Below are 10,256 nucleotides of genomic sequence, written 5' to 3'. Positions count from 1 at the left end.
GTATGAATGTGGGAGATGTAAACATAAAGTGAGCAGGCAAATAACCACATAGACCCTACTTTCCATGTTTGAAATGACTGAAGGGATAAACCACGTAAGGTCCAGAGTGTTCATAGTTCCTGGGATTTCGGTTCTGTATGACACTAAAAATATACAAGTATTGTGCTGGGTATTTTGGCACCTAATCGTTCTAAATGTCATATATTGATAATATTCTGGCATGGGAATAGACTTAAAGACACAACTCAATACTGCATGATTTCAGGAAAAGTGAATTGGTACAAATGATAAGCACATTTTAAATGCTGAACAGTAAGGAGGTTTTGCTAAGTCTCAAAATAATTTGACTGTAACCCAAATATAGAGGTTGCAATTCTGTCAAGCTCGTGGCCTGGTAAAACTGCTTTTACATACTCCTGTGGAAGCTTCATTAGATTTATTCACCAAACCAACATGTTGGCTAATATAATATGTGTGATAGATTAGGCCCTATCTCCTCCCCCACTTCCAAGGCATCGGCATCAGGCACTCATTTTATTGAATGCAGCAGTTGTTTCTATGACCATTGGAGTCTTTGAAGCGGAGTCGCATTTTAGGACGATACTTCTCCAAATACAAAAGCTGCATCTTCGTATTTCATTCCACCTTCAATTAATGCCAGGGCAACAAGCACTGGAGCTCTCCCAAGGCCTGCAACACAATGAACAGCAATACAACAACCAGGTTCTTCGCGAAACTTAATTTTTACAAGACTTAACCAGTCATCAACTATCTGGTTGGATGGTGGTGCACCATCATCAAAAGGCCAATCAAGAACATGGATGCCTTCTTTTTCCACAAGAGTAGTGTCATAAGTTGCTTCACATACTCTTACTATTGTGGTAACTCCATACTTCTTAAGTTCCTCTATAAATTTGTTTAAGGTCGCATTGGTTGGATTGTGTGTAATAAGAAATCTCATGTTCTTGTATGTGACTTCCACAGGAGCTGGGCGGTTCATTCGAGCCATGTTAATTTAGTTAAAAAACACTCAATGGGGTTATTAAAGAATTTAAAAATTGAATACACAAATAATGCAAAGAAACTGAGTCTACTTCAATATATTCCACTAGAACTTCTCAGTGCTTTGAGTATGAAGCTGGGAGTTACGGGAAATGAAATGAACCTTCTAACAAGAAGCAGCAATTCTTCAATCCAGTAATAATACTGAGGCGATAGAAAGGAAGTGCACTGAGGTTTACCCCATCCAGGTCAGAACTCTTGTAAAATGCTCTGCAGATTTTAACTCAACACTTCTGTGTCCAGGTTAACCACTCGTATGGGGGCTTCTTGGTGGAGTAGTTATGAATTTCTCCAGTTCACTCGTCTGCATAGAGGTCGTGCTGTGCCTGGCAGTAATCTCCACTGCCCTTCAGAAACTCCATAAATGTACCAAGAACACCACAGAACTGAGGAATATGTTTACTCATTGAAGATTGTGGCCTAATCATACAGCCGGTCCCGAGGCGGCGGCGACAGAAGCGGCGGAGGCGGCAGGGCAGGGCACGGCGGCAGTCGTAGTCGTAGTCGTGGCGGGGCGGCGGCGGCTCTGCAGACGGCGGCGGGGGCACCACACTCGACCATGCAGTGAACGGCTCCGAGGAGAGCGCGTAGCCAAGCCGGCCCGCAGTCAACGGAGCCAATACGCGCGCTGAGGCCTATAGTTTTTGTTTTTTTAAGATACACTTTACCATGATAAGGGAAGGCCAATTCATTTCTAATTTGCTAAGTTGTTTGTTTTATCATGAATGGAACTAGAATTTTAGTAATTATTTTTCTGAAATTAAGATCTGATAATTATTCCTTTTTATTTGTTATTTTGTTAAACAACTTCAATAGATTTTTCTAATGCTAAATGGTTCATGTATCTTTTGAGTATACCATACCTGTGTAAACTACAGTGGAGAATTTAATTTAATATTTTATTAGGATTTTTAGATCTATTTTAATAAATGAAATTAAACTATAGCTTCCTTGCCCTCAGTTGGTTAGAGTACCATCCTGAAGTTTCTCTCTCTCTCAAATCAATCAGTAAAAAAATAAATAAACAAATAAATAAATAAACAAACTATAGTTTTCTTCTCTTTCACTGTCCTTTGTCAATTTTTTTTTTTAGTTTTTTTTTTAGTTTTTTTATTCTGAAGTTGTAAATGGTGAGGCAGTCAGACAGACTCCTGCATGCGCCTGACCGGGATCCACCCGGCATGCCCACCAGGGGGCGATGCTCTGCCCATCTGGGGCGTCGCTCTGTTGCAACCAGAGCCATTCTAGCGCCTGAGGCAGAGGCCATGGAGCTATTCTCAGTGCCTGGGCCAACTTTGCTCCAATGGAGCCTTGGCTGCGGGAGGGGAAGAGAGAGACAGAGAGGAAGGAGAGGGGAAGGGGTGGAGAAGCAGATGGGTGCTTCTCCTGTGTGCCCTGGCTGGGAATCAAACCTGGAACTCCTGCACGCCAGGCCAATGCCCTACCACTGATCCAACCGACCAGGGCCTCAATTTTGGTTTTAAAGCAATACTAGTTTTATAAAATGAAGTGAAGAACTTGCTCACTTTTTACAATTCTGGAATTACTTATAAAAGATTGAGCTTTTTTTATTTAGTAAGAACTACATAATTGTTTTGCTCTGATGCTATTTTTATAAATAGATTTATGTTTACTGATTTAATCTTTAAAATGATTACAGGCAAATTCAAGTTTTTACTTTCTTCTTTAACACATTTTGACCTTTTATGTCTTTAGATAACATCCGATTTTATACTTTCCAAATCATTAGAATAAAGTCATTCTTAATATTTTCTCATGTTAAACATAAGACACATATAAACATCCTGTCTTCTCTCTTTTTTTCAAAATTAGCACTGTCAAGATATTTCTCTGTTGATCATCTCTGTAATGCTGTAATGTCTTTTTTTTTCCACTGCATTAATTTCTGTTCTTTTTTTTTTTTCATAGAGGGAACCAATTATTCAGGCAGAGTTTGTGATACTTCTTTTTTTTATTTAATTATTTTGATGCCTTGTCAAAAATCAAATGACTGTATAAGTGTAGTTCCTTGTCTGGAGTTTTCATTTTGTTCCATTGATCTGGTTGTCTGTTTTTACATTAATCCCACACTACTTTGATATCAGAGCTTTTGAGAAAGTCTTGAAATCATTCATATATTACTTAAAGTCTAAAATTAATCAGTTGCCTTCACCCTCCTCTCAAATTGTGCAAACCCTGTTAGAGTGCTTACTTTCAATATCTTCCTCTAACAGTTAGTATTATATGGTTTCCCTTTGGTTTTATCCCCCCAAATAATTGATTCTTGTTATTGCTTTTGGTTTTCTTGTCAATACTTATTTATGTTTCTTAAGGCATAGTAATTGATTTGTTTACTCTTGCTATATAAGTTCTGCTCTTTTCATCAAGGGACAATTCCTTCTTAAGAAAAGTTGGTGCCTGACCTGTGGTGGCGCAGTGAATAAAGCGTCGACCTGGAAATGCTGAGGTTGCCAGTTCGAAACCCTGGGCTTGCCTGGTCAAGGCACATATGGGAGTTGATGCTTCCAGCTCCTCCTCCCTTCTCTCTCTCTGTCTCTCTCTCCTTTCTAAAAATAAATAAATAAAAATTAAAAAAATAATAATAAATTAAAAGAAAAGTTGGTAAATTGCAAACAGTTTAGGTCTTTGTATGTTTGAAATATCTTTATGCTGCCTCGTTCTTTTTTTTTTTTTTTTGTATTTTTCTGAAGCTGGAAATGGGGAGGCAGTCAGACAGACTCCCACATGCGCCCGACTGGGATCCACCCGGCATGCCCACCAGGGGGCGATGCTCTGCCCATCTGGGGTGTAGCTCTGTTGCAACCAGAGCCATTCTAGCACCTGAGGCAGAGGCCATGGAGCCATCCTCAGTGCCTGGGCCAACTTTGCTCCAATGGAGCCTTGGCTGCGGGAGGAGAAGAGAGAGACAGAGAGGAAGGAGAAAAGGAGGGATGGAGAAGCAGATGGGTGCTTGTCCTGTGTGCCCTGGCTGGGAATCGAACCCGGGACTCCTGCACACCAGGCCGATGCTCTACCATCAAGCCAACCGGCCAGGGCCTGCTGCCTCGTTCTTGAATGATAGTTAAAGTGAGTATAGAATTTGGTTATTTTCCCTGAGCACTTTGATGATATTATATCATCCTTTTTTTGCCTATATTACTGCTAATGAGAAGTTTGCTATTACTCTTATTGTCATTTCTCTTTTTTTGTATAAATTCCCATCATTTTCTCTGGTTACTTTAATACTTTTATTCCTCTGCTATGTTGTGTCTGGACTTATTTTTATTCTGAGGGCTTGATTCTTCAATCTGTTGATTCATGTCTTTCACCAAAACTAATTCTCAGAAACTTATAAGGATTTATTTATATAAATATAATTATATATTTAGAATGTATTTATAAGCTTCTAAATATAAGTATATAATTTATAAAGTATATAAATTGCCTCTCCCATTTTATTCCTATACTTTCTTTCATAAAATTATTTAATAAATGTTGTCTTTCTCATTTTAGCTTCTAAATCTTTTAATTTCTCTTTTATTATTCTATTTCCATTTTTTTTTTTTCATTCTAGGCTATTTCCTTTGGTCTGTTTTTCAGATTATAATGTCTATCTTTAACTATGTCTCTGTCTGTTTTTTACCTGAGTGTAGTGTCAGTGGCTCATCTGCCTCCCTTGCTGGGACCTTTCAGTATTTTTTTGACAGACTTCTAACTGCCAATATATCCCCTCCCTTTACACCCCAGAACCAGCAGGCTAGACATGTTGGGAAATAAACACCCCTTCCATCAGTGCACTTAAGTTCCTGGCCCTTCAGGCAAGATAAGTCTCAGAATTGTGATTTTAGTGGTTTTGCATGTGACTGAGTTGAGTGGCCTGCTATGGATGCTGGCTTAATAGCATGTCCGTAATTGGCTGCCTTCCCTGCTGGTGCCACTTTTTAACTTTCCTGTCATTTCATCACTTCTTAATAAACTGCCTGCTCTGGTGTTTTGTCAAAGAGTCTTCTGGGAAAACTCAGACTCAGCCATTCAACCATAATTTTTAATTTTTAAAAGTTTTTTTTTAATTAATTTTAATGGGGTGACATTGATAAATCAGGGTACATATGTTCAGAGAAAACAGCTCTAGGTTATTTTGACATTTGCTTATGCTGCATTCCCATCACTCAAAGTCCAATTGTCTTTCGTTACCTTCTCACTGCTTTTCTTTGTGCCCCTCCCCTCCAGCACCCCTCTCCGTCTCCTCCCTCACACCCCATAACCCCCACACCCTTGTCCATGTCTCTGAGTCTCATTTTTATGTTCTACCTATGTATGGAATCATATAGTTCTTAGTTTTTTCTGATTTACTTATTTCGCTGAGTATAATGTTATCAAGGTTCATCCATATTGTTGTAAATGATACGATGTCATCATTTCTTATGGCTGAGTAGTATTCTGTAGTATATATGTACCAAAGCTTTTTAATCCACTCGTCCTCTGACGGACACTTGGGCTGTTTCCAGATCTTTGCTATTGTGAACAATGCTGCCATAAACATGAAGGTGCATTTCTTCTTTTCATACAGTGCTATGGTGTTCTTGGGGTATATTCCTAACAGTGGGATAGTTGGATCAGTTTGATTTTTAATTTTTTGAGGAATCTCCATACTGTTTTCCACAGTGGTTGCACCGGTCTGCATTCCCACCAGCAGTGCAGGAGGGTTCCCTTTTCTCCACATCCTCCCCAGCACTTATTCTGTGTTGTTTTGTTGATGAGCGCCATTCTGACAGGTGTCAGGTGATATCTCATTGTGGTTTTAATTTTTCATTTCTCTAATGATTAGTGATGTTGAGCATTTTTTCATATGCTTATTGGCCATCTGTATGTCCTCTTTGTAGAAGTGTCTATTCATTTCTTTTGCCCATTTTTGGATTGGATTGTTTGTCTTCCTGGTATTAAGTTTTACAAGTTCTTTATAAATTTTGGTTATTAACCCCTTATCAGACGTACTGTCAAATATATTCTCCCATTGTGTAGTTTGTCTTTTTATTCTATTCTTATTGTCTTTAGCTGTACAGAAGCTTTTTAGTTTGATATAGTCCTATTTGTTTATCTTGTCTTTATTTCACTTGCCTGTGGAGACAAATCGGCAAATATATTGCTGCGAGAAATTTCAGAGAGCTTACTGCCTGTGTTTTCTTCTAAGATGCTAATGGTTTCATGGCTTACATTTAAGTGTTTTATCCATTTTGAGTTTATTTTTGTGAATGGTGTAAGTTGGTGGTCTAGTTTCATTTTTTTTGTAGCTTTCCAATTTTCCCAATACCATTTGTTGAAGAGGCTGTCTTTACTCCAATGTACACTCTTACCTCCTTTGTCAAATGTCAGTTGTCCATAAAATGTGGGTTTATTTCTGGGTTCTCAGTTCTGTTCCATTGATCTATATGCCTGTTCTTATGCCAGTACCACACTGTTTTGAGCACAATGGCCTTGCAGTATAACTTGATGTCCGGAAGTGTGATACCTCCCACTTTATTCTTCCTTTTCAAGATTGCTGAGGCTATTCGTGTTCTCTTTTGGTTCCATATAAATTTTTGGAATATGTGTTCTATATCTTTGAAGTAAGTCATTGGTATTTTAATCGGTATTGCATTGAATTTATAAATTGCTTTGGGTAATATAGACATTTTAATGATATTTATTCTTCCTAACCATGAGCACTTGTTTGTATTTTCCCTGATTTCTTTTATCAATGTTTTATAATTTTCTGAGTACAAGTCTTTAATCTCCCTGGTTAAATTTATTCCTAGGTACTTTATTTTTTGGGTGCAATGGTAAAGGGGACTGATTCCTTAATTTCTCTTTCTGACAGTTCATTGTTAGTGTATAAAAATGCCTCTGATGGCCTGACCTGTGGTGGCGCAGTGGATAAAGCGTCGACTTGGAAATGCTGAGGTCACCAGTTCGAAATCCTGGGCTTGCCTGGTCAAGGCATATATGGGAGCTGATGCTTCAAGCTCCTCTCTCCTTCTCTCTCTCTGTCTCTCCTCTCTGTCTCTCTCTCTGTCTCTCCCTCTCCTCTCTAAAATAAATAAATAAATAAATAAATAAATAAATAAATAAATAAATGCCTTTGATTTCTGAGTATTAATTTTATATCCTGCCACCTTGCTGAATTCATTTATCAGGTCTAGTAGTTTTTTGACTCTGACTTTAGGGTTTTCTATATACAATATCATATCATCTGCAAATAATGATAGTTTACTTCTTCTTTTCCAATTTGGATACCTTCTATTTCTTTTTCTTGTCTGATTGCTGTGGCTAGGACTTCCAGGACTATGTTGAATAAGAGTGGTGAAAGTGGGCACCCCTGCCTTGTTCCTGTTCTTAAGGGGATTGCTTTTAATTTTTGCCCATTGAGTATGATGTTGGCTGTGATTTTGTCATAGATGGCCTTTATCATGTTGAGGTATGTTCCCTGTATTCCCACTTTGCTGAGAGTTTTGATCATGAATGGGTGCTGGATTTTATCAAATACTTTTTCTGCATCTATTGAAATTATCATGTGGGTTTTCTCCTTTCTTTTGTTTATGTGATGAATCACATTGATTGATTTGCAAATATTCAACCAGCCTTGCCTCCCAAGTATAAATCCCACTTGATTGTGGTGTATGATTTTTTTCATATATTGCTGGATCCGGTTTGCTAATATTTTGTTGAGGATTTTAGCATCTAAATTCATCAGGGATATTGGCATATAATTTTCTTTCTTTGTGTTGTCTTTTCCTGGTTTTGGAGTCAGAATTATGCTCGCCTCATAGAAGGAGCTAAGAAGTCTTCCTTTCTCTTGAATTTTTTGAAATAGCTTGAGAAGGATAGGAATTAGTTCTTCTTTGAATATTTGGTAGAATTCACTTGTGAAGCCATCAGGCCCAGAACTTTTCTTTTTGGGGAATTTTTTGATAACTGTTTCAATCTAATTTGTTGTAATTGGTCTGTTTAGGTTTTCTGCTTCTTCCAGATTAATTTTTGGAAGATTATATGTTTCAAGGAATTTGTCCATTTCATCTAGGTTGTCTAGTTTTTTCACGTACAGTTTTTCATAGTATTTTCTTATAATCTTTTGTATTTCTGTTGTGTCAGTTGTTATTTCTCCACTCTCATTTCTAATTTCATTTATTTGAGTCCTCTCTCTTTTTATCTTGGTGAGTCTGGTTAAAGGTTCATTGACCTTGTTTACCTTTTCAAAGAATGAGCTTCTGCCTGACCAGGCGGTGGCGCAGTGGATAGAGCGTCGGACTGGGATGCGGAAGTACCCAGGTTCGAGACTCCGAGGTCCCGCGCGGGCTCATCTGGCTTGAGCAAAGAGCTTGCCAGCTTGGACCCAAGGTCGCTGGCTCCAGCAAGGGGTTACTCGGTCTGCTGAAGGCCCACGGTCAAGGCACATGTGAGAAAGCAATCAATGAACAACTAAGAAGTCGCAACGCACAACGAGAAACTGATGATTGATGCTTCTCATCTCTCTCTGTTCCTGTCTGTCTGTCCCTGTCTATCTCTGCCTCTTAAAAAAAAAAAAAAAAAAAAAAAAAAGAATGAGCTTCTGGTTTCATTGATCCTCTGTATTGTTTCTTTAGCCTCTATGTCATTTATTTCTGCTCTGATCTTTATTATTTCCTTCCTTCTACTAGCTCTGGGCTTTAATTGCTGTTCTTTTTCTAGTTCTATTAGATGTAGAGTCAAGTTATTTATTTGAGCTTTTTCTAGCTTCTTGAGGTATGCCTGTAATAATATGAACTTCCCTCTCAAGACTGCTTTTGCTGTGTCCCATAAATTTTGAGTTGATGTATGTTATATCGTTCATTTCTAGGAATTTTTTAATTTCTTCTTTGATCTCATTGTTTACCCATTTGTTATTTAATACAGTGCTATTTAGTTTCCAAGTGTTTGAGTATTTTTCAGTTTTTCTGTTGTGGTTGATTTCTAGTTTAATGCCATTGTGATCACAGAAAGTGCTTGATATGATTTCAATCTTCTTAAATTTGTTGGGACCGCTTTTGTGCCCTAGCATGTGGTCTATTCTAGAGACTGTACCATGAGCACTTGAAAAGAATGTATATTCTGCTGTTTTAGGGTGAAAGGTTCTGAAGATATCTATTAAATCTAGTTGATCTAGTATGTCCTTTAAGTCTGCTGTCCTTTGTTAATTTTCTTTCTTGAGGATCTATCTAGTGATGTTAGTGGGGTATTGAAATCCCCTACTATTATAGTATTGCTGTTGATCTTGCCCTTTAAATCCATCAAAGTCTGCTTTATATATTTAGGTGCTCCTATATTAGATGCATAGATATTTATAATGGTTATATCTTCCTTTTGGATTGCTCCCTTTATCATTATGTAGTGGCCTTCTTTATCTCTTACTATAGTCTTTATTTTAAAGTCCATTTTGTCTGATATAAGTATTGCTACCCCAGCTTTTTTATCATTTCCATTTGCATGAAATATTTTTTTTAACCTTTTATGTTCAGTCTATGTGCATCTTTTTTTTTTTAGGTGTGTCTCCTGTAGACAGCATATGTATGGGTCCTGTTTTCTTATCCACGCAGCTACCCTATGTCTTTTGATTGGATCGTTTAATCCATTTACATTTAAGGTTATTATTGATATGTAATTGTTTATTGCCATTTTATTTTTTTAAATTGTATTTCTCTTTTGCTATATTATTTTTCTCCTTTGATCTGTTTACAACAGGCCCCTTAGCATTTCTTGCAGCCTTGGTTTGGTTGAAGTGAATTCCTTGAGGTTTTTTTTGTCTGGAAAGCTTTTTATTTCTCCTTCAATTTTAAACGATAGCCTTGCTGGATAAAATAGTCTTGATTGTAGGCTCTTGTTCTGCATTACTTGTAATATTTCTTGCCATTCCCTCTGGCCTCAAGTGTTTCTATTGAGAAGTCGAAGTCATCCTTATGGGGGCTCCTTTGTAGGTGATAGACTTTTTTTCTCTAGCAGCTTTTAATATTTTCTCTTTATCACTTAGCTTTGGTATTTTAATTATGATGTGTGTCTTGGTGTTGATTTCTTTGGGTTTCTCTTTAATGGAGTTCTCTGTGCTTCCTGAACATGTGAGATGTTTTCCTGCCTTAATTGAGGGAAGTTTTCAGCTATGATATGCTTGAACAAAGTCTCTATCCCTTGTTCTTTCTCTTCTTCTT

General features: G+C 37.6%; 1 pseudogene; it reads right to left on the bottom strand.

The window, feature by feature from the left end:
• Positions 1–333: 333 nt before the first annotated feature.
• LOC136330832 (protein tyrosine phosphatase type IVA 1 pseudogene) lies at positions 334–1,009 on the bottom strand (annotated as a pseudogene).
• Positions 1,010–10,256: the final 9,247 nt, after the last annotated feature.

This window comes from Saccopteryx bilineata, chromosome 3 (genome assembly GCF_036850765.1).
Source record: "Saccopteryx bilineata isolate mSacBil1 chromosome 3, mSacBil1_pri_phased_curated, whole genome shotgun sequence".
NCBI classification, from domain to species: domain Eukaryota; kingdom Metazoa; phylum Chordata; class Mammalia; order Chiroptera; family Emballonuridae; genus Saccopteryx; species Saccopteryx bilineata.
Note: the sequence above shows the minus strand (reverse complement) of the source record. Positions and strands in the feature narration are given on the sequence as shown.